Source organism: Schistocerca serialis, chromosome 5, assembly GCF_023864345.2.
Source record: "Schistocerca serialis cubense isolate TAMUIC-IGC-003099 chromosome 5, iqSchSeri2.2, whole genome shotgun sequence".
Taxonomy (NCBI): domain Eukaryota; kingdom Metazoa; phylum Arthropoda; class Insecta; order Orthoptera; family Acrididae; genus Schistocerca; species Schistocerca serialis.
The window spans coordinates 795,972,605-795,997,328 of NC_064642.1; positions in this window are offsets into that span (position 1 = coordinate 795,972,605).

Here is a 24,724-nt window from a genome sequence, read left to right on the forward strand (position 1 = left end):
GCGTTTCTGGACCAGCAGTAATCTACCATGTTGGTAGCTGTAGTGATCTCCCACTTGTCAGGATCTGGAGTGCAGTGGGACCCTGTAGCACACTTGGTCAGCGTGTGGGATCAGGACAACGAGTTGCTTTTTTTTTATCCCACTCATCGATTTAGACAACAAGCTAGCCCTGAATCTCTGGAAAAGTGTGCCATTGGTCCACCACCACATGGTGCAGGTCAGTATTGGTCTCCAACATACATACCATCTCAGAATATTCTAGTGTTGCTGCAAGGACAGGATCCTTGAGAAGGTGCCGATTATTCCCAGGGCTGTAATGGTATTCAATTCAAGATATAATTTAACAGCTAGAGGTTCAAAGGGTTTGAAATTGATGTGGAAGCATCAGTGGACAGTGAGTGACTGGCACGTCATATTAGAGATCGAAAATACACTGAGAAGTGTTAAAGTGTAGTTTTCGGGTTTGTATTGGGATGAAGTGTGTAAAGCAGAGCCCTACAACAGTCAACATATTACCACACAGTACAATCTACTCCGTCCTCCTCAAGATATTTTCCGTGTGTGTCTAATGCTATATATAATTTCGCTGTACGATGGCGCTGCACTCATACTTATATTGGGCAACTGGTCTATTTATTTAAAGCACCCCACCATTAGAAACTTGGTTGGTCTACTGTTGGTGCTATCTGTTGTGCTGGAAAGACTGAACAGATGGTTGCTTTTGTTCAAATTATATATAAAGACGTAGTGAACTATCTCCATACATATGGTGTACACATGGATGATGTAAACCAATACATAAACACATTGCCGAAAGAGGAAGGTAAAGAACTACTGGTCACTTTGAGAGAAATACATGGTCAATTCTGTGCATACAAGAAAGCTTTATTTGCCAAATTCTGTAGTTGTGTGAAGAAAGAGACAATTGATTTAGTTGATGGTATGCACACTGTGTATGACTACTGAATAATATGTATACTATAGCAGAGAGTGTTTTCTTTTTTCCATATCTCTCTTATTAATGCTACTGTTTTCAGTATTTTCAGTGCAGTGTCTGGAATACTGCAGCAGCAGCAATCTGTCTGAATCAAGAAAACCTATTGCACACCAATACCTGATGGAGTCAGTATGCTGGCAAGGTGGGTGAAGCATCAAAACTTTGTTGTAAGCCACTGATCCTGTGACGATGAGGAATAAGACCAGAAGAAAGAGGTAATATACTGACGATAATTGTGGGTCCATCCAGTTGCAGCAAGAAGAATGTTCTCATGACACTGCTAACACACCCAGATGGAATCCGATTTGAACATGTATGCTTGTTCTCAAGAACTCTGTTTCGGCCCAAGTACTAGTTACTGCCAAAGATACTACATGGTGTTGATGGTGTAACATACATGATATTCAGTCAAACCAGTGAAATTCAACCAGTGGAAAAAGTAAAGCAAAACATCATGTTTGATGATGTTGGTGTGGAAAACCAGGGTCAACCTCTAGGATATTTCTGTTTTGGTCGTCATATGGGTGTTCATGTGTTTCATTAGAGTCAAATATATTCCATAATCTTAAAACAGGGATGATGCAAAGCTATTATAGCCTTCAAACAAGACAATTTGAATTAAAACCACATTTACCATGTACATGTATGAACTGATATGTCATTCAATGAATTTGTAAAGATATGTGGGGATTGCTGGAATCACACAGTACAGATTTCTTGTTATTGATAAAACAAGAAAACTGAATGATTGTAGATACAGTCCCAACTTCCAGGATTTTCTGTATACAGGGTGAAGAGAAACTGACGCCTTCGGACTTCGCAGCTCGGTTCCTCACATACTAACAATACAAAAATGCCTGTCACAAAATTTCGTTCTGTGCATGCTTCTGGCCGTAAATGGATTTTAAAGACTGGCTATCTTGTACACTGTAATCACTTGTGGAGCAACTACCTATGACATCAAATAGCAACAGTGCTGTGCTGTTGCTGAGCAACATTTGCTCTTATCTCTTAACTCACTGATGGACTTTCACTGTGGCGTCTCTTTGTGGTAGCGTCTATGCTGAACTTCCTCGAGACGTGAGCGGGCTAAGCAGATGTGGTGCAGAGGCCAGAAGACGCTAGGCATGCTTTGACGAGTTCTTAAGGTGAATCTTTCCCCTGTGTGAAATGGTATGTTATTGGAAGTGGCTGCCTGTGTACATGGCGAGAAAAGAAAGAGAGAGAGAGAGAGAGAGAGAGCGAGAGAGAGAGAGAGGGAGAGAGAGAGAGACAGACAGATAGAGCGAGGGAGACATGAAAGCAAGAGATGAGACAAATGGGCTTCTCTCGAAGATTATTCTAGATTTTAAGATGACATTTTTCCATACTGACTTGTCGTGATTTATTTTGGTAAGACGTTTAATGTTATAACAGTGTGACCTACGTGATTATGATTCAGTGGGGCAGATTTCTCTTTAGGAATTGCGCTTGAAATGAACTCGGTTTTAGCCTTTTTTAGCCAGTCTGTATTTCATTCACCAAATATAATTTACATTTACTTGCCTTTTTAAACGTTTATCAGAGAAATGGTGTTTGCATGACACCACTAAGTTCAGCAGGTGTTTCGAGTTACCTTAATCGGATTGAGCAATGTAAGACTTCATACTGAAGTACTAATTTTATCAGACATTCAAGCGGGCAAGCGTGAGATGTAGCACAGTGCCTACGTGGAGGAGGAGGAGGAGGAGGAGGAGGAGATTAGTGTTTAACGTCCCGTCGACAACGAGGTCATTAGAGACGGGGCGCAAGCTCGGGTTAGGGAAGGATGGGGAAGGAAGTCGGCCGAGCCCTTTCTAAGGAACCATCCCGGCATTTGCCTGAAGCGATTTAGGGAAATCACGGAAAACCTAAATCAGGATGGCCGGACGCGGGGTTGAAGCCTACGTGGAAATAATTAAACTAAATATTCTAGTGCCTAATCAAAATCAGCTTTTTCAGTCAAAACCATTTCTACTCGCAGTAGATCTTCACAGAAGGCCCCTCTTTGAGTTAGTCAATTATTTTCAGATCAGTGACGGCAAGTTACCTCGAGAGCTTCGAGAAGTCACCTACTCGACATTTTATTTGCTGGGTTTACGATGCTGTTGTGCTAAGAGGTCATTTAAACGAAATATTGAAATTTCATACATGAAATTACAGACTTTGTTTTTCTGTCTTTCTTATTAGTCAAATACGAAATATCGTTAGGGGGATTCAAGTTCGAATCAGCAACAGGAAGGTTGACAAACAGTCAGTACTAAATTATTACAGATATTAAACTGAAAGCCACCCACAGTTCTTGCCTGTATTAGTACTGGCTGTTAGTTCATTGGTGGGTCAGACTTCCGGCCTATAAAACAAGGTTTTTTTAGTAGCGGTGAGCTTCCTATTGAATAAATGGAGTACCTAGCAGTCTCTGACTACCCGTGAGTGCTAAGTAGTCCAGAAGAATTGAGTGAATTTAGCCCTATTTTAAAGGAAAATGAGCAACGAAATCGAAATACAACACTTCAGATCCACCGATCAGCGACTGAACTTCTTTAACTGTTTTCAAGCAACTTTCCCTTACGGGGTGTACGACGTTAGTGATCACAGTACGCGGGATGGCGTCCTAGTATGCACTCTGGTGAATAGGTTCAAGAAATGAAGCGTACTTCTGATCTGAAACATGGAACACATACAAAATTCTAGAACTGGGATTCCATAAGGAAAAACTGTATTTATCATAGCTATTCACCTGAGAGTAGTCTGGGTGCGGAGCACAACGTAGACGCACATACACGCAAAGTCTCAGACATTCAGAGAATGACTGAATATACACTACTGGCCATTAAAATTGATATACCACGAAGATGACGTGCTACAGACGCGAAATTTAACCGACAGGAAGAAGATGCTGTGATATGTAAATAATTAGCTACTCAGAGCATTCACACAAGGTTGACGCCGGTGGTGACTCCTACAACGTGCTGACATGAGGAAAGTATCCAACCGATTTCTCATACACAAACACCAGTTGACCGGCGTTGGCTGGTGAAACGTTGTTGTGATGCCTCGTGTAAGGAGGAAAAATGCGTACCATCACGTTTCCGACTTTGATAAAGGTCGGATTGTAGCCTATCGCGATTGCCGTTTATCGTATCGCCTGCTCGCGTTGGTCGACATCCAATGACTGTTAGCAGAATATGAAATCGATGGGTTCAGGAGGGTAATACGGAACGCCTTACTGGATCCCAACGGCCTAGTATCACTAGCAGTCGAGATGACATGCATCTTATCCACATGGCTGTAACGGATCGTGCAGCCACGTCTCGATCCCTGAGTCAACAGATGGGCACGTTTGCAAAACAACAAGCATCTGCACGAACAGTTCGACGACGTTTGCAACAGCATGGACTATCAGCTCAGAGACCATGGCTGCGGCTACCCTTGACGAAGCATCACAGACAGGAGCGCCTCAACGACGAACCCGTGTGCACGAAAGGCAAAACGTCATTTTTTCGGATGAATCCAAGTTCTGTTTACAGCATCATGATGGTCGCATGCGTGTTTGGCGACATCGCGGTGAACGCCTATTGGAAATGCGTATTCGTCATCGCCATATTGGCGTATCACCAGGCAAGACGGTATGGGGTGCCATTGGTTACATGTCTCGGTCACCTCTTGTTCGTGTCCGCAGCTCGTGGTCGTGCGGTAGCGTTCTCGCATCCCGCGCCCGGGTTCCCGGGTTCGATTCCCGGCAGGGTCAGGGATTTACTCTGCCTCGTGATGACTGGGTGTTGTGTGATGTCCTTAGGTTAGTTAGGTTTAAGTAGTTCTAAGTTCTAGGGGACTGTTAAGTCCCTTAGTGCTCAGAGCCATTTGAACCATTTGAACCTCTTGTCCGCATTGACGGAACTTTGGGCAGTGGACGTTACATTTCAGATGTGTTACAACCCGTGGCTCGACCCTTCATTCGATCCCTGCGAAACCCTACATTTCAGAACGATAATGCACGACCGTATGTTGCAGGTCCTGTTCAGGCCTTTTTGGATACAGAAAATGTTCGGCTGCTGCCCTGGCCAGCACATTCTCCAGATCTCTCACCAATTGAAAATGTCTGGTCAATGGTGGCCGAGCAACTGGCTCGTCACAATATGCCAGTCACTACTCTTGATGAACTGTGGTATCGTGTTGAGGCTGCATGGGCAGCTGTACCTGTACACGCCATCCAAGCTCTGTTTGACTCAATGCCCAGGCGTATCAAGGCCGTTATTACGGCCAGAGGTGGTTGTCCTAGGTACTGATTTCTCAGGATCCATGCACCCAAATTGCATGAAAATATAATCACATGTCAGTTACAATATATATATATATATATATATATATATATATATATATATATATATCCAATGAATACCCGTTTATCATCTGAATTTCTTCTTGGTGTAGCAATTTTAATTGCCAGTAGTGTAATATTCACCAAGCTGAGGCGTCAAAACTGGCTTGTGAATCGCACCAAAAAAGAAATACGAATCTAATCAGTATCACGATGCATGAAGTGAAACGTGTCTGGGTAAAGCACAAGTTCTGTCCATATAAATTAACTGAAATGACTGCAAAGTTTACACTCGTACGAAATCCCTAATGCTCCTCACAAATGACTTTAAAGTTACAGGTCGTCCCCAACTCGAAAAGCCTGTGCTAGTTCCACTTGAAAACGAGCGTCTAAGAGCTGCACAGAACCAGCGTCACATACCCACCGCCAGTACAACGTCTCTGCCGCGACTATTTGTCAGTGGCTCGATAGTATCCTTCTAACCGCTCCATCTCGCCTCCGAGTACACGACCGAGAAACTTAGAGGGGGTGAAATAACCAGTTAACACGACGAATTCTTTCGTGATATAAGAAATCTCCTCGAATCGCAGGACAGGACTGACGACGCTTGTTTATGAGTTCTCAAAATCTTCATCGGTTAAACGCCTGAAATATGAACGAACGCGTCCCCTGTGCGTGGCTAAGAGCCAATTGCAAGAGAGCTCGTTACAAAACCCGCGCGGGTAACGCTTCGACGACCCGCCTGAGTGGCACCTCAGGTCATGTGAAGTCACTGGCCCTGTCACCGTGACAGATGCAAAGCTCCTCTTGTGGTTAATTTTTGTTAATTTTGCTGCTGTCAGACTTGAGTACGGGAATGTTATACAGACAACACGCTTAGTTAGGAAATAAACCTAACCACACACCTAATGTGAACACGTGTCTGTTATACTTCTCATATATTAAAGCTATTTGGTTGAAAATGGAAAATTTCACTTTGAATTAACAGTACAAGAGAAATTAATTTCTTTTATTGTCCTTTTGAAATGTAACACACTTCCGAAACAATACCTAAACCCATCCAGTCCTGTGTTAGCATTTCACATACATACTGTGTGGGGCGTACGTGACTCGGAGTGATGCTTTAGCGAAACAGAGGCGTGCAGCCGAGTATAAATAGGTGTTGTTTTATAACGAGATTCATTCAAGTGTGGCAGCTCTCCTGGACGGCAGGGCGTGTCACACTACCGGCGACACACGGCAACAGATGGGGTACAGCGTCTCAGTCCACGGCGGGTCGTTGGTTTGAGGCCGACGTGGGGTCCACAGCCAGCCAGGTTGGGCCACTCTTCGGGTTGCTAACGCAGGCAGTCGTCTCGTCTCCCGACACACGCCAGAGATTTACAAGGTGAGGGCCGCAGGTTCGGACGCTGGAACGGGCAGTCGTTGCCACTGCGTTCCCAGCTACGCCAGCCAAGGAAGAAGCGGCAGCGGGGCCAGCCTATGGCTCCCGGTGGAGCAGCGTTGGGTCAACGAGGATGGTGGCCACTGATTATTCCATTTTCTGGCAAGGCATCTGAGGATGTGTGTTCGTTTGTGAAGGACTTGGAAATCCTGACGTAATCGTTGCGTTGCGTTGCACAAGCTGCTGGGGCTACTTCCTCAGCAATGCAGGCCCTGTGATGCGGACCGAGGTGAACAAAGCTCTGTAGTGGAAACGAATAAATCATTTGGAAAGTTCACACAGAGTTTTAATACGGCAACTCCTGCCACCCATCCACTATATTTGGTGTCAATACGCCGCATTTAGCGTCAGATACCACAACATTTGGTGTCAGTATAGCGGACGTTGTCTGTCCAGTATGACGTTCGAGCCTACCGCCTACAGTACAGTCACAAGGTGTGGTGAGTGATGTCAAAATTGTTCTTTTGAGTGTTGGACGTTTTCTTTCTTGTTGGTGTTTTGAGTATGGCTTGCCAGGAGCCACATTTTAGATGTTTTGCGTATGCATATTATTTTTTTGTCAGAATAAATGTTAGTGTATTTTGGACAGTAATATGTTGCTTTTTGTGGCATTTGATTTCTTTGTATCGGTTTCTGATGTTACTGAGTATGATGATAAGGAGTTGTAGGAAGTCAGATTAATCTTGTACTTAGTACCGAAACAAAACGACTAACTGAGAACAGAAGCAACACAGTGGCAGAGTCAAGGACGCAAGGTGTTTTGGAACCAGAAGCGGTAGGGATTTTAATGGAAAAGATAGCACAGTTGACAGTGGACAATACACAGTTGAGAAATGAACACCTAGAAGTGAGTGGGAAACCACATCTGATCAGTCGTTATTGCCTAGGAAGCAGGAGATTGATCCAGCCGTCGTGAGTTTGATTATTCCGTTTTCTGGCAAGGCATCTGAGGATGTGCTTTCGTTTGTGAAGGGCTTGGAAATTTCAGCTGCAACGAATGGTTGGTCTAATGAGCAGTTGTTACAAGTAGCCAAGATTAGACTAACGAATGAAGCGAAAATATACGTAAGATGTTCTGAGGCCTTAAGGAAGGCAGGACAGTTTAAGCAATTAAAGGAAGGTCTTTAACAAAGATACAAGAAACAGAATAGCCCTCGGTACTTTAGGGAGAGGCAAAGCACAATGACAAAGAGACAGGGGGAGACGGTGGATAAATTTGCAGACAGGATAAGGGAAATTAATGAGTACACTTACGAGTTGGGTCGGAGCGATGAAGCGAACAGTTTTCTGTTGCAGGAGGCGGAGCAAAGGGCACTTGATGTTTTTTTGAGAGGGTTACCGGCGCGTATGTCACGGAAAGTGCGTGAAGGGACTCCGAAAGATTTGTATTTAGCCATTCAGCTGGCAATTCAGTGTGAGGAAATAGACGTGGCAACAGGAGTACGCGAGAGGCAAACAGCATTTGCAGTCGGTATAAAACGTTATAAGTGTTTTCGTACGGGAAATGTGCAGAGGCAATGTACCCAGTCACCGAGGAATAGAGGAAGGGATGGAAGTCAGCAGCGTGGAGGATGGAGAAGCGTAAAAAGACAGAGGGGGCCCAAGACCCACCTAAACGAGCTCCCGTTTAATTTCAATGCTACGAATACGCATGCAGAGGTGGAATGTTCAATGGTAGGATCCGTAGGAATTAAAAAGTTTAAGATTTTGTTAGACACAGGGGCGCAAGTATTAGTGGCTACTAAGAATATAATGGGACGAAGTAAGTTAGACCCACCGCGTTATAGGTTGCGTGGAATGGGGGATAAGGAGGTCACACATTTGGGGTCAGTGACAGTTGACTTTCGCATAGAGAAAGTCCGATTTAATGGATGCATAGAGGTGGTACCATGGGAGAGCGAGGGCTACGACATGATCCTAGGAGTAGATTTCTTGCATCAACATCATGCTAAAATTGACCTTGGACAACGAAAAAAATGGCTCAAATGGCTCTGAGCACTATGGGACTTAACTTCTGTGGTCATCAGTCCCCTAGAACTTAGAACTAACCTAAGGACATCACACACATCCATGCGTTGGCAGGATTCGAACCTGCGACCGTAGCGGTCTCGCGGTTCCAGACTGTAGCGCCTAGAACCGCTCGGCCACTCCGGCCGGCTTGGACAACGAACTGTGGAACTTGTTGGAATGTTATTTCCGCTAGGGGAAACTGTCGCTTTGGGAAGTGTGGAGTCGAATCTACCTGTGGGTACGGTGTGTGTTATTGAACCATTGGAGGATAATGAAGATTTGGGTTCATTGAGTTGTTTTGTGAAACGTAGTGTTGTACACATACAGGAGGGGAACGATGGGCGAGTAGTTCCTGTGAGCGTGGATAATTTTAGCGCTGTAGACGCGAAAGGAGTTTTAGTAGCAAATTTGGATGTGCCAGATGTTGAAGACTAGTGTTCGAGAGGTAGGCGAAGCGATCAACCACTAACTGCAGATGGAACTGCATTGTGTGACAAAATTAAGCATTTGAAAGGAGAAGAAAGGGAGCAGATGGAAGAATTATTGTGGGAGTTTTAACATAGGATACCAACAGGGAATGAAGCACCTGTTTACCGTAAACCATACAGAATACCGAGGTATTTGCAGCCGACTGTGGAGGATTTCATTGATCAGCAACTTGCGGACGGTATTATAGAGCATAGTAATAGTTGCTGGGGAGCGGACATTGTCGTTGTGCCTAAAAGATCTGCGGATGGAACTAAGAAATACAGGTTCTGTTGTGACTACCGATACCTCAATAATAAGACAGTGACGGACGCATACCCAACATATCGGAGACTTTGGATCACTCAGGACAGTGCCAGTACGTTTCTACTATGGATTTGACAAGTGTTTAGCATCAGTTAGAGGTGGCTCCAGAGGACCGTCCAAAAACTGCTTTCTTTACACCTGGAGGCCATTACCAGTACATTAGAATGCCATTCGGTTTGAAAAACGCTCCGACAGTGTTTCAGAGGTTGCTAGACAGTGTATTGAGAGGTTTGAAACCACGGCAGTGTCTTGTCTATTTGGATGACATTATAGTGTTTTCAAGTAGTATGGAGCAACATAGACAGCGGTTAAGGGAAGTCTTTATGAGGTTAAGAGCAGCTCGTTTGACGTTGAGCCTGGAGGAGTGTCATTTGGCGTTGGAAGAAGTAAAATATTTGGGTTATATTATCAGTCAGGACGGAGTGCTAACACATCCGAGGTTCGTACAGGCTGTAAGGGATTTTCGGGAACCGAAAACAGTTAAGGAAGTGCAGTCATTCATCGGAATTTGCAATTTCTATCGAAAGTTCGTGAAGGTTTTTGCAGATTTAGCACAGCCGTTGACGCGATTGTAACGGAAGGGTGTGAAATTTGAGTGGACAGAAGAGTTTTGGAAAGCGTTTGACAAACTGAAAGAAGTGTTAACATCAAGTCCGGTTCTTGTGTTTCCAGATTTTGAAAAGGAGTTTATACTAGCATGCAATGCATCGAATCAAGTATTAGCGTGTGTTCTTAGTCAGGAATTTGATGGGAAAGAACATCCTGTAGCCTATGCATCTAGGCAGTTGAACGCAGCAGAGAAGAATTACTCAACAGCAGAGTGGGAGATTCTTAGCGTAATCTGTGGAATCACATATTTTAAATGTTATTTATATGGGAGAAGATTTCGGGTAGTGACAGATCATGCTGCCTTGAAGTGGTTGTTGGGGTTGAAGGATCCGTCTACTAGGCTGTGAGGTTCAGTGAATTCGACTACGAGGTGGTCCACAAGCCTGGGAAGAAGCACGGTAATGCGGATGCACTGAGTAGGAAGGCGGCAAAAGTAGAAGTCATAGGTTATGACCTAGCAGTATGGCGAAAGTTACAGGACACGGACGATTGTAAACTGTATCGGATACAGCCACAATTTAATGCGTACAACGGTCTTCTGTGCAGGGAAACGAAGTTATTGCCAAGGGTAGTAGTGCCAGCGAAACTGAGGGACGAGGTTTTAAAGGAAGCACATGATCACGTGTTATCCGGTCATGGAGGGTGTAGAGCGCCGAACAGGAGACTGGCGGAGAGTTATTGGTGGAGAGGTAGGAAAGGAGATGTGGATCAGTATGTCAAGAATTGCATACCATGTGCGCAGAGGGCAAATTTGAGTCGGAAACAGATACAGCTACAATGATTACCGGAAGCAACATGTCCATTCTCTTTGCTCGGAATCGATGTCTTAGGACCTCTTAGGCAAACACCATCGGGTAACAGATTCGTTCTGACATTAATAGAACACTTTTCGAGGTATGTGGAGATGGTGGCTATGCCAAATCAACAGGCAGCAATGGACGCGCAAGCGTTAGTAAATAACTGTATTTTGAAGTTTTGTGTACCGGAGACAATAATTACTGACCAAGGGACCAACTTCATGTCGGATTTAATGAAGGAACTGTGTAAATTGTTGAACGTAAAGAAGTTGAGGACGAGCGCATTGCATCCACAGGCCAACGGAAGGACAGAACGGTTACACAGAACAATCGGGAAGATGCTGAGTTTTTATGTAGATTCAAATGGCTCTGAGCACTATGGGACTTAACATCGATGGTCATCAGTCCCCTAGAACTTAGTACTACTTAAACCTAACTAACCTAAGGACAGCACACAACACCCAGCCATCACGAGGCAGAGAAAATCCCTGACCCCGCCGGGATATGTAGATTCTCATCACCATCAATGGGACGAGTACTTGAAGCATATTGTATGCGCATATAATGCAAAACTCCATACAAATACCGGTTTGTCTCCGAATGAGGTAGTGTACGGGCGAAAAATGCCATCATCATTTCATTTAGTGAATCTACAGAAAGGAAGGACCGGTGAATCTGTATGTCAATTAGCAAGGACAATTCAGGATGTTTGGAAACGAGTACAAAAGGCGAATACAAAGGCTTTGGAAAAGCAGGAAGACGCAGTAAAGCAGAAAGGAAATTTACCGCAGTATAAAGTGGTGCAATAGGTAATGCTGTCCAGCCCCTAAACGCAGAGTTCCTCATGAATTATCAAGGGCCATACCAAGTTACTGAAACCACATCTCCCGCTAATGTTAAGCTTCAGCTACCAACTAGAACGGCGATAGTACGCGTTGGGCGGCTACGGCCATTTAAGGGTTGCCCAGATATGATTCCACGCATGTCACAGGAAGGAAAGAGGAAGAAAGAGAGAGTGGAGAGAGGTGCTAAGCACAGAGAAAGCCAGGAAGATAGAGTACAGAATGAAGTACCGTAAGCTTTGCGATCCAGAAAGTAGTAGAGTATTTGTAGTTTTCTTTTTTATTTACTTGTTATGTATCATTGGGTTTGCGTAGAGTAATTGGGCATTGTATTTTTTATGTGTTTTCGAGTATTGTGAGCCTGCTAGGGGCAGCAGTCTTTTTGAAGAGGGACGAAGGGCGACGGTGATCCCTGTCCTGGGAAGTGTAGCGTCTGATGTATGTAAAGTGTTGTTGGAGGAGAAATCAAGAAAAATCCATCGGAGTAAATTTTGCGGCAAAGCCGTAATAAATATGTGCTGAAAGATGTGAGAGTCATACGATTTCTTGTTTGAATTTTTAGTTATCAACGGTGCTGGGTCAGATAAGTGGTGTTTGGCTGACTCTGAGCACTATGCGACTTAACTTCTGAGGTCATCAGTCGCCTAGAACTTAGAACTAATTAAACCTAACTAACCTAAGGACATCACACACATCCATGCCCAAGGCAGAATTCGAACCTGCGACCGTATCGGTCGCTCGGTTCCAGACTGTAGCACCTAGAACCGCACGGCCACTCCGGCCGGCGAAAGTGGTGTTTATTGCACCAGTTCATATAATGCAAATTTAACGATGAAAGTAGTCACACAATCAGTGTTGAGCTTGAATCAAAAATAGTGAATGTTGGAGGAATATCTTTGAAGCTAGAAATATGGGACACGTGCACCTTGCAGTTATTTTCAGACAGGGGGAAAGGAATAGCCTGTCCAAGGGACATTGTGGAACCAAAATTGAACTGGCAACAAGTCGAGATTCATTGGCTCTTCTCTACCTACGAGAATTTGGTAGTAGTAGCAAGTTGTTTTGAGCAAGGAGTGTTTACGGAAGCGAAACGTGTAGAGCTCGAAGGAAGTGGAATTTCAATCAATGGAACCAAGTGTAACAGAATAGGACCAACCTTCCATCTGCGAGCGTCAATTTCAGGAGTCATACAATTGAATGTTACACAGGCACAGCTGTACTTGCCAGAAACCACTATAGAGATTTTGCCAAGGCAGAATCTGACCTTTTTAAATCATACTGCCGGCCGGAGTGGCCGTGCGGTTCTAGGCGCTACAGTCTGGAACCGAGCGACCGCTACGGTCGCAGGTTCGAATCCTGCCTTGGGCATGGATGTGTGTGATGTACTTAGGTTACGTTCTAGGCGACTGATGACCTGAGAAGTTAAGACGCAAAGTGCTCAGAGCCAGTTGAACCATTTTAAATTATACTCTGGAGCCAGGTCTGTTAAGATCGGTAAACCAGTTCGTTATAGAGCAAGAGTGGTGCATATCAGCAGCACAGCTTGTTCAACATGTCGTGCAGTATGGGGAAAGGAAACGGAAAATAACGATCCTTTTGAGCACCTCTGTGCCAAGTGTCATCGCAGCCTTAACTTTGCTATGTGTTGTCTTCTTTCTGATCAGGCGGAGAGCTAATTCCAAAAGGGAACCGAGGGTAGTCCAAGTCCCAGTGGATTGGATACCGAGGTCGTGAGACGAGTAGGTAAGAGGTTGATCAAGCAGTGGTCATCCAGTAAGGAATTCTTACGTTTTGTTTTGTGTCACGGTTTTAAGGGGCCACTAGACCACATTTAAGTTTTCTTGTAGTAAGTAAGCATATCATAAGTGCCAATCCAAACAAATTTAAGAGTTAGTTAAAGGACAACCTAGGGACCGGGTCTTTCCAAAGAGGGGAATAATGTAGTGGCACCGCCGTTTAGGATAGGGAAAGTTAGTTTTGTGCGATATTCTGAGCACAACTTACAGCCAGGTGCAGGCCGGATTGCAGTAAGTTACGTTGACCAGTCGTTGCGAAGTGGAATGGAGGCCACAGGGGCCATCGAACCACTGCAAACTGCAAACGCAGTGGTTCGCATGTCACAAGATATAGGCGGAATGGGCCCACTTGCGCAACCGGGGTGTGGGGCGTACGTAACTATAGTTAAATTCTTTTATCTTGGCGGCTCGTGCATGCCCGCCCAGACGCGGGAGATTGCTGCGTTGCCAGTTGCACACGCACGCGCCAATAGAAGCAGCGCCATAGTATAGCATAGTTTGCAAGCTTACGTTTAGGGGGGAGCGCGCAGTTCATGAAGTAAAGCCACCACGACCGCATTAACCCTTTCGCTGCTACAAAGACGTGCTCCCTGCATTCCGCGCTGTGCGCGATTTTGTCACTGCACTGCTCGCCTGTGCAGACACATGGTGTTCCCACTGCTTTGACACACTTATCATTCGATTCCACAAAAACTATTTGGCCCAAAAATTAGATTTTTACATGTCTTCTTGACTGATACCTTCCCCCCATAAATGACTTAATTTTGTTTCGATGTTCAACGCAGTTATTATGCAGCATTAAATGTAGTAAACCATTGCACGAAATTTTGAAGAGTTTGCAGAGGTAGAAGTCCATAGCGTATATTTCCGTATGGTCGATTTTAGTTGCCACAATGTTGAGAATGAAATGTGGACAAGATACCTAAATTTCATATAAAATTTACTGTATAACAATATCTCATTTAATTTAACTACCACATAGGTGTCGTATGTAATATTGAGAAATATTCCGTCTTTCGCGACTGTAATAAAAGTTTTATTTACACTGAGCACGTCTGGCTTTATTTTAAAGCACTTCAATCAATCAAAAGGAAGTAGACAAAATACATTAAACAAAACTGTGGACTTACAAAAACATTAGGACTTGAATATACCGTCTATCAGTAAAGTGCTCTGAACTATGTCAAATATAATTTATGTGTGTGGCACACACAAACATCATTTATTTGCTAAAACACTGATCATACAACACAAACGTTGAATATTGTGTTACCCCTCACAAAACTACGAAAGGTGACTTGGCAATGGAGGAGACAAAATACTGTCCACTGAAGATGCTTCAAAAGAGAAAAACGCGTCTGGTCTAAATAAGTCGCTTATTACAGTTGCAGAAGAGGAATATATTTCAGTACCATTGGTAAAACTGCGACTGTGGAACAAAAACAAGAAAGAGAACATGAGTACCATTGTGTATGCGGGGAGCACGTGTCTGCAGCAGCGAAAGGGTTTATGAAGAGACAAAGCACTAGAAATATCAAAAAATTGCATTCAAACGAATATAATTCATGAAGTAAGGCACTTCGATATTGTTTTTAAATAATTAAAATACTTATCTCTGCACAAGGTTTGAACTCATAACCTGTCGCGTAGAAGTCCAACACCTTAACCATTACGCTAACACAGATCGTCTGCCTGTAGAACACAGTGAGGAGTCTAACACCTCACGCAAAATACTAACAAACACTTTTGGTATGACTATGAATTACTTACGCTTCGTCGAAGTACAATAGGAAATAAACAATTACCGCTCTTCTTTAGTGCGAAAAAGCGGTTCGTGAGATTGATACAAACACCCTTCCTTCCTATCGCCTGAATTAGGAGTCTTATTGCTTGTTTGGTTTAATTAATTAATAGAATATGAAGCAATTGGTATAAAGAACGCTTTTTCCAAACTTTCTACAAAAGAAAGTCTGCTATCAAGACATTGTTTTTGTTCTATTACTTTATTTATGACTGAACGTTTCTAATACTGAAGACACTCGTCCATGCTATGCACTGCAGTTGAGATCTGGCAACGTCGTTCTCTGTTCATTGGCTGACTGTGTTTTGTGACGTCAGATGCGCAGAACGAACCTAAACTCGGCCGCCAACATAAATGACGCGCACTTTAGGAGCGATGCGTGAGCGAAACAGAGGCGCACAGCTCTGTGTAAATAGGTGTTGTTTTCTAACGAGATTCATTCAAGTGTGGCAGCTCTCCTGGACGGTGGGATGTGTCACAGTACAAGGCGAGGGCCTCAGGTTTGGATGCCGGAACAGGGGGCCGTCGTTGCCGCCGCGTTCCCAGCTACGCCAGCCGAGGAAGAAGCAGCAGCGGGGCTGGCGTACGGCTTCCATCAGAGCAGCGCGGAGTCAATGGGGATGGTGGCCGCAGAGGCCATCCTGACCTACTCGGAACTCTACATCTGGCGAACAAGGCCAGCACGACACAGCGTTACGTTGCACAGGCTGCTGGGGGAACTTCCTCAGCAATGCGGGTCCTGTGACACAGACCGAGGTGAACGAAGCTCTGTAGTGGAAATGAATAAAACATTTGGAAAGTTCACGCCGACTTTCAATACAGAAACTCCTGCCACCCATCCACAGCATTTGGTGTCAATACGCCACATTTTGCGTCTGATACCACAACAATACTAAAGAAACAGTTGCTAAATTGGGTATTCACATTAATTAAACAGGCAGTCAGCCACTGATCAAGGAAACCTTTTCATTTATGTTCTACTGCCAGTATTTACCCGAATGAAAACTAATGATTAATATACACAGTATTGTTTCAACCATAAATTTCATAAATAGTGCCGCACACCTTCCCATGAAGTCACTAAATTACTCAAACACTTTTCTCCTAACAATGGACGAAACACTTGTAACTTTTATTGTACTTTCTAGCAAATTCTTTGTCTATCCGAGACCTGGCTGAGTGCATCCGCCTACCGCTGAATCCCAGCTACGATCCTCTGAGCACACAAAGAAGACACGTTACCACTACTGCTGGGACGTTACGCAGCAAGACAATATTTCCTCCACAGGAAAAGTGCGTTTAACTTCGAGAGCTCCAGATGCCAGCGATAAGTAAAGAGAACAACATCGCTGCACCATAATATCAAAGATAACAGCATTCCTTACAGCCTGCATTGAAATTTCAGCTGCTCTTTCCAGACATACGCTGCAAAGCTAAACGAAGAACGTCGTTTAAATTTATCTACTTGTGTACGTTTGTAGTTACAACTACATTCATTCAGTCCACTGATCATCTATGTCTGGGACAGGTGGTTGCCCAGTACATATTATGCTGAACACCAAATATACAATCCCACGTTCGGCCATCCTGATTTAGGTTTTCAGTGATTTCCCTACATCGCTCCAGGCAAATGCCGGGATGGTTCCTTTGAAAGGGCACGGCCGACTTCCTTCCCTAATCCAATGACACCGATGACCTCGCCGTTTGGTCTCCTCCCCCAAACAACCCCCCACCAAATATAGTAAAAATGAGAACAAAGCACAAATATACGAGATAATACAGGCAAAGAGAAGAGACCGCGCACAGTTTGATAAAACCACAAAATTGTAAAGCCGCAAAATTGTAGGAAAGGCATACTGAGTGCCACCTTTCAAAGAAAACTTTTGCTTAGCGTAATATAATTAATGGTGTCTGTAGAACCATAACTGAGAATAATCAGATTACATTTTGATAAATTTAGCGTTTTTCAGTTTTGGCTGGAGGGTCTTAGTGAGCAGAAATTGTTGCCGCTGAAATCAGGAGTAAGACGCCATATAAAATTTATAAACGTTCGCTGGAGAGATAAGACAGTGGGTGACATATGGACGGGAATCGTGCTGTGTCATGCGTCCAGGGACTGCTGTCCAAATGGGAAAGCCTTTGAGATCCCGAGATACGTCCCTCACGCACGCGTAACACGCCAGAAGGCCGACGGCGCTGATACCCCCCCCTTCCAGAGGCGAGCACGCACGCTTTCGGCTCGCTGGCCGGTTACGCCCGCCCCGCAGACCCGTCACGTCGCCCGCCGGCTGGAGGCGGACAGGCTGGAGCTGGAGCTGACGACACGACACGTACGTAGCCTACGCAGCAGTCGTTTGGGAGATCTTTGTCTGGACCAGGCGGGGTCGACAGCCACTCCTGCACGCCAGCTACTGGTCACACGCGAGGATATTTATAGGCGAACCTTGTCTGACGCCTGCATCTCCGCGGTGTCGGCTCATGTCTCGCATGCTGTAACACGCGTCACAGCGGTCTCCGCCCATTGGACGCGTATTATCCGAACTTGAAGCCACTATAGAGACACTCTAGTCGTCATTCAACCGGAAAATACACTACTGGCCATTAAAATTGCTACACCGCGAAGATGACGTGCTACACATGCGAAATTTAACCGACAAGAAGAACATGCTGTGATATGCAAATGACTAGCTTTTCAGAGCAATCACACAAGGTTGGTGCCGGTGGCGACACCTACAACATGCTGACATGAGGAAAGTTTCCAACCGATTTCTCATACACAAACACCAGTTGACCGGCGTTGCCTGGTGAAAGGTTGTTGTGATGCCTAGTGTAAGGAGGAGAAATGCGTACCATCACGTTTCCGACTTTGATAAAGGTCGGATTGTAGCCTATCGCGATTGCGATTTATCGTATCGCCTGCTCGCGTTGGTCGACATCCAATGACTGTTAGCTGAATATGGAATCGGTGGATTCAGGAGGGTAATACGGAACGCCGAGCTGCATCCCAACGGCCTCGTATCACTAGCGGTCGAGATGACAGGCATCTTATCTGCATGGCTGTAACGTATCGTGCAGCCACGTCTCGATCCCTGTGTCAACAGATGGGGACCTTTGCAATACAACAACTATCTGCACGAACAGTTCGACGACGTTTGCAGCAGCATGGACTATCAGCTCAGAGACCATGGCTGTGGTTACCCTTGACGCTGCCTCACAGACAGGAACGCCTGCGATGGTCTACTCAACGACGAACCTGGGTGCACGTATGACAAAACGTCATTTTTTCGGATGAATCCAGGTTCTGTAACCAGTATCATGATGGTCGCATCCGGGTTTCGCAACATCGCGGTGAACGCACATTGGAAACGTGCATTCGTCATCGCCATACTGGCATTTCACCCGGCGTGATGGTATGGGGTGCAACTGGTTACACGTCTCGGTCACCTCTTGTTCGCATTGACGGTACTTTGAACAGAGGACGTTACATATCAGATGAGTTACGACCCGTGGCTCTACCCTTCATTCGATCCCTGCAAAACCCTACATTTCAACAGGATAATGCACGACCGCATGTTGCAGATCCTGTGCGGGCCTTTCTGGATACAGAAAACGTTCGACTGCTGCCTTGACTAGCACATTCTCCAGATCTCTCACCAATTGAAAACGTCTGATCCATGGTGGCCGAGCAACTGCCTCGCCATTATACGCCAGTCACTACTCTTGATGAACTGTGGTATCGTGTTGAACCTGCATGGGCAGTTGTACCTGTACACGCAATCCAAGCTCTGTTTGATTTAATGCCCAGGCATATCAAGGCCGTTATTACGGCCAGAGGTGGTTGTTCTGGGTACTGATTTCTCAGGATCTATGTACCCAAATTGCGTGAAAATGTAATCACATGTCAGTTCTAGTATAATATATTTGTCCAATGACAATGAATACCCGTTTATCATCTGCATTTCTTCTTGGTGTAGCAATTTTAATGGCCAGTAGTGGAGCTCCCACGCACATCTGCGCTGCAAGGGAACAAGAAATCGCGGTATGTAGTACCACTTTATGACATGGATTATTAGCAATATCAGTTATAAACTTAATGTCCTTCATTTACATCTACATCTACATTTATACTCCGCAAGCCACCCAACGGTGTGTGGCGGAGGGCACTTTACGTGCCACTGTCATTACCTCCCTTTTCTGTTGCAGTCGCGTATGGTTCGCGGGAAGAACGACTGTCTGAAAGCCTCCGTGCGCACTCGAATCTCTCTAATTTTACATTCGTGATCTCCTCGGGAGGTACAAGTAGGGGGAAGCAATATATTCGATACCTCATCCAGAAACGCACCCTCTCGAAACCTGGCGAGCAAGCTACACCGCGATGCAGAGCGCATCTCTTGCAGAGTCTGCCACTTGAGTTTGTTAAACATCTCCGTAACGCTATCACGGTTACCAAATAACCCTGTGACGAAAGGCGCCACTCTTCTTTGGATCTTCTCTATCTCCTCCGTCAACCCGATCTGATACGGATCCCACACTGATGAGCAATACTCAAGTATAGGTCGAACGAGTGTTTTGTAAGCCACCTCCTTTGTTGATGGACTACTTTTTCTAAGAACTCTCCCAATGAATCTCAACCTGGTACCCGCCTTACCAACAATTAATTTTATATGATCATTCCACTTCAAATCGTTCCGCACGCATACTGCCAGATATTTTACAGAAGTAACTGCTACCAGTGTTTGTTTAGCTATCATATAATCGTACAATAAAGGAACCTTCTTTCTATGTATTCGCAATACATTACACTTGTCTATGTTAAGGGTCAGTTGCCACTCCATGCACCAAGTGCCTATCCGCTGCAGATCTTCCTGCATTTCGCTACAATTTTCTAATGCTGCAACTTCTCTGTATACTACAGCATCATCATCCGCGAAAAGCCGGATGATGCTATCCTTTGGGACTTGCCAAAAATATGAATTCGATATTTCATATTTTAGGAGCAGAATTCAAAGTTTTCGACGTTGTCGCGGCTCACATAACACACGGTCCAGTCACATTCATGTGACCACCGCCTATTTTCGACGTCAGCATCCGATAGCCTCTCAGAGACGACACGTAGCACCACTAGCAGTGGAGGGTGTTTGAAGTGCGGAAGACTGCAGCTTGCAAGGTCCCCTCGCTTCTAAACTGATACTGTTATTACTCAGCTTAGCCGCGAGTCCGTAGAGGGTGCTGTATGTGACGTACAGTATAACTGGTCAGCAATTCCACCAGGAATTTGCGAGTGTAAGGTCGGACCTTCCTTCATCCGCCTTGGTGGGTCGTGTCGTCGGATTTCCTCCTACCTGTGCGCGGTGCAGCTCTCGTAAATGTCGTCCCGTGCAGATTCTTCGTTGGCGCATTGCATGTCTCTGTCGGTGGAAGCTAATTATCTGAAATTGCTATCGATCAACTTTGGGGTATCTATTTACTCGAAATTAGCATTCAGAATGCCGTAATTTCACTTTTATTCCTATTAGATCAATAATGAAACACTCATGTCACAAACTACTCGTAATCGAGAGCATGACTACCATCGAACAAGACAGGAAGAGCTCTTAACGCCAACTGCCGACTTTGGCGCGCAGTCCGTATCTCTTACTAGTTTCGTCACAGTTCGTGGATTTCCGATCAAGTTCGTACTTACTAAGATATGCATTTGTTAATGAACGGGTGTGAATTTTAAAAAGGCAAAATTATGATAAATAGTTTTAAACATCCAGAGGCTCCGCCTAGTATTTATGTTGTCATAAATGACTTTAATTATTAAATATAAATAAACAAAATCGGTGACTTTGGCGCCAAGATGATGGTACTTCCCGTCATGTATATTTCCCAGGCTGACGCCGAGCCCTACCCCACTACGCACGACATAAGATCGCTTCGTCACCTGGTTAGCCAGCGTGGGAAATGCTCTCCGACTAATGGCCGGCTACGGACTACAGCATTTACTATCGTGAATACATCAATAAGAGACAATAATTTATTAAAACTGATAAAAATGTCTTCCTCACGTAAGAGGCACCTTACAAACAGCGAACTGAATGACCTACCTGACGTCCAAAAAGGGCATGATCATTCGCTTTCGGGCTGAAACGCCTGGTTAAATTCGCAGGACAGAACAGGTGGCTGGAACTGTGGAAAGGGGCCAAAACTGAGCGGCTCTCAGTTACACTCTAACACATATAACTTTATTTAGTTGCCCAAACATTACAGAGCAAATTTCCGAGCTTAACTGTCGACTGAATATGTCACAAAATCTTATGGCTTAAGGGCACAACCTCTTTAATTTTTAAAACGGCTGGAGGCCCATGATTTTAAAACACAATTACAATAAAATTTCCAAAGGCAGAAAGCACAAGGTTTTGTCCTTAGATAAAGTTTCAAATCAGGCTGAAGGCCCAATCAATCTAAGACTTTACAAGTAAGAAATTTTAATTTTAAAACGGCTGAAGGTCCATGATTTAAAAACACAACTAAAATAAATCTTCAAAGGCAGAAGTTCCAAAGCTTTATCCTTAAATAATTTTAAAAAAAGGAGGCTGAAGGCCCAAACAATCTAACTCTTAACAATAAAAAAATTTTCCTTTAAAACGGCTGAAGGCCCATGATTCAAAACACAGCTACAATAAATTTTTAGACAAGCCTTTGCAGGATGTGGTGGCCGAGCGGTTCAAGGCGCTTCAGTCCGGAACCGCGAGACGGTTACGGTCGTAGGTTCGAATTCTGCCTCGGGCATGGATGTGTGTGATGTCTTTACGTTAGTTAGGTTTAAGCAGTTCTAAGTTCTAGGGGACTGATGACCTCAGATTTTAAGTCCCATAGTGCTCAGAGCCATTTGAACCATTTACAGAAGCCTTTATCGTTAAAATTTTTTTTTTAAAAAGAGGTTGAAGGCCCAAACAATCCGAGATTTAACAAGTAAGGAATTTAAATTTTAAGACGGCTGAAGGGCCATGATTGAAAAACATAACAAGAATAAGTTTTCAAAAGGCAGAAGGCCCAAAGCTTTATCCAGGAAAAGAAATATTTTAAATGAGGTTGAAGGCCCAAAAGTGCAAGACTTGACAAGTAAGGAACTTTCAATTTTAAAACGGCTGAAGGCCCATTATTTAAAACCCAACTGAAAGCATACAAATGCAAACCATCGCCTAGGAGCCATTAAAATATATGCCAAACACCAATAAGAAAAGGCGGCACAGCCAGCTGCACTCAGAAGTTTCCGGAGGTCGGTATGCACTTGAAATATTAACGTTCGCTTCGGGGAGATAGTTAGTCGGCCCAACTATATCCGATCCGCCGGCAACCGAACCAAGAGACAGTAAACGGACTCACCGACAGGACGATTTGCTTTCCATCCGACCAGTACACAATGAACTCCAATGCCAAAACGTAAAAGACGTAGCCGCCCATAACCAAGTATGCATAAGCTGTCAAAACTGCACACACGTGTTGGACAGCGACAACACGGTGAGGAAAGGACAGTGCCTGAATTTTACGTCAGCGGCCAGGGCAGGTAACCGGAACGCTAACGGCCACAAGGCAGAAAATTCCGCTGTTGCACTTGGACTTGAAACAACCAAAATACAGTTAAACTCCACCAGATGGTGGCCAAACTTTCGCCAACTCGAACACTCTCTGTTGCTCACGGGATTACGTCCAACAGCCAACCATGAAAACCAACGGCACAATGTGAACAGACTGGCTTCGGTAATTAAATCACCACTCAACTTTGATGTCCTGGGTCGGTGAGCCACGAACCTCGTAGCAATCGGAACAGCTCCCACACACTCCGACACTGCGTAGAGATGGGCCCGGCCCATTGTGCTGCGCGGAGATTTCCTGGCTGATCCACACCAGCCGACCGACTGCCGCACACCGGCTAGCCGGAAACTATAAGCACCAGACCAAAGAAAGTACAAGGTGCGAATATCGATACACAGCGCTGCTGCCATACGTAGAAAGAGGAAGAACCACGGCATAATCGCAATAACCGCTGCGAACCAAACGCAAAGTAACAGTCAAGGTTTAAACCATCGAAAAAGTCGGGGCCAGCACGGCTCACGGGCTAAGGGTGTAAGCATTTCCGAAACGGCTACGTTTATAAACTGTTTGTGTGCCTCTGTCGATAAAGTACACTCCACGCGGCAGAATGCCACTATCCAAAACCGGCGCAGAGGCAACTGTGGTGCAGCACGGCCCATAGATGCCAGGGATGAACGACGGCCGAGGAGATGTGTGCGGGCGAACAGGCGGGCAAACAGTTGAGCTGCTGATCGCCCAAACGAACAAAGGGCGTACCAAAAGTGTCTGCTGAGCGGACGTCCAGCGATCGTTGGTGCGTATGGGTCTCCGCAGCGAAGGTTGGAATCAGAAGGGCAGTATTTCAACTGGACTTTCACTGAATGGCGGCAGATGGCCTTTTCAGAAAAATTACGTTTTCTGCTCCATCGGACAGATGGGCGTTGGCGTGTACGGTGTGAAACACGTGAAATCAAACACCCTGCAGAAACTGTCAGAAGGGTTCGAGCCGGAGGAGGGAGCTTTATGTTCTGGAGAATGTTTTCGCTGTATTCTCTGGGTGATTTCGACAGTTTTGGTAACACAGTGGATCAACACCAGTATATTTCCTTGGGGCCATGTCTTCTCATTCATGTGGTGTGTTTTACCTCTGCACGATGGCAACTACCAGCAGGACAATGCAACGTGTCACACAGCTTGCAGTGCGTGTCCGTGGGTCGAAGTGGATCGGGAGAAGTTTAGCGTACTCCCCTGAGCAGACGACTCACCAGATTTAAACCCAATCGAGAATCTGCGGGACGTCTTGACAGGGCTGTTCGCGGCACTGATCCTCAACCTAGAAACCGTGGCACTGGAGATGGCATGCCTCCACATTGCTGTCGGCACCTTCCAGGACCTCACTGGCTCTCTTCATACATATCTGGCAGCGGTCCGCGCTGTAAGAGGTGTTTATTGAGGTGTTTGTCCGCTCTGATAGGTGAGTGGCCAGCGTGACGGATTGCTGTCCTACGGGCCCGGGTTCGATTCCCGGTTGGGTCAGGGATTTTCTCCGCTCAGGGACTGGGGGTTGTGTCGCCTTCATCACCATTCCATCGCCACCCCGTGCACAGGTCGCCCAATCTGGCGTCGAATGTAACAAGACCTGCACCAAGGCGGCAGGACCTGCCCTGTAAGGGGCCTCCCGGCGAATGACGCCAAACGCTCATTTCCATTTCCATTCAGGCTTTTGACGGGTGATGA